Consider the following 1,113-nt stretch of genomic DNA (forward strand, 5'->3'; position numbering starts at 1 on the left):
CCTTTTGTTCATTAAATGAGATAAAATCAACATAAAGTATTAAGATAATGCATGGATTTTATAACTAGATATGCCCATATCACTAGCTTTACTTAAAGAGATCCCTTTCACTGGCAAAGATCACGAAGATGCCTACAAGCACTTGGATGAAGTTAATGATGTAGCTGAATATTTCAATGTTCCCAATGTGCCTCGGGAAACTCAGCTACTTCGCATGCATCCGGTTACTTTGAAGGGTGCTGCAAAGGATTGGCTCAAGTCACTACCCCCCAGAACCATCACTACATGGGCTCAGCTGAAAGAAGAGTTCATTGATCAATTCTGCCCACCATCCAAGATATCTAATATCAAGAAAGCCATAGCCAACTTTGAACAACAAGCTGGAGAGTCACTAAATGAAGCTTGGGAGAGGTACAAGAGCTTGCTAAGGAATTGCCCACATCACGACCTCAATAGTCAGAAAGAAGTCTCCATCTTTTATGATGGAGTAAATGTTACCACAAGGCAATTACTTGACTCGCAAGGTCCACTTACGAAGAAGGCACCTCCATTGATAAAGCAACTAATTGAAGAATTCTCTAAGCATTCTAGAGAATATCATAATTGAAGAAATGATGTGACCAGGGGGTCCGCCTATGCAGCTTCAGAAGACTTGTCAGCAGTGATGGCTATGTTGAAAAACATGGATATGAGGATGGACAAAATGGACCAAACGATACATGCTATACGGGTGGGTTGTGAAAACTACAATGGGCCTCATCTTACTAGAGACTGCGACTTGGATGAAAATGGAAACAAGAAGGTGCAAGTATGTTACTCAAGTGGGGACCGATATGATGAAGATTGGTGAAAACCAAAGAAAGAGTGGCTCCCTTATGAAGAGTACAAGAAGGATAAGGAGGAGAAGTACAGGCAGAAAAGAAGAGGTTTTTACCAAAAGGAGGATCCGACACAAGAAAGAAAACCAAGTTTGGAAGAGATGCTTACCAAATTTGTAGCTACTTCAGAAAAGAGACATAGTGATCATGATGCTACAATTCAAGAAACAAGAACCATGCTTAGAAACCAGCAAGCATCTATCCACAACATAGAAACACATCTAGGGCAACTTGC

The 1,113-nt window shown here is 40.8% G+C and overlaps 1 non-coding gene across 1 annotated transcript; it reads right to left on the reverse strand.

The window, feature by feature from the left end:
- Window positions 1-343: 343 nt before the first annotated feature.
- Window positions 344-450, reverse strand: LOC111896273 (small nucleolar RNA R71). Its single transcript, XR_002851840.1, has one exon. It is a non-coding gene; the product is annotated as a small nucleolar RNA R71 (small nucleolar RNA).
- Window positions 451-1,113: the final 663 nt, after the last annotated feature.

The sequence above is a fragment of the Lactuca sativa genome, chromosome 1, assembly GCF_002870075.4.
Source record: "Lactuca sativa cultivar Salinas chromosome 1, Lsat_Salinas_v11, whole genome shotgun sequence".
NCBI lineage: Eukaryota > Viridiplantae > Streptophyta > Magnoliopsida > Asterales > Asteraceae > Lactuca > Lactuca sativa.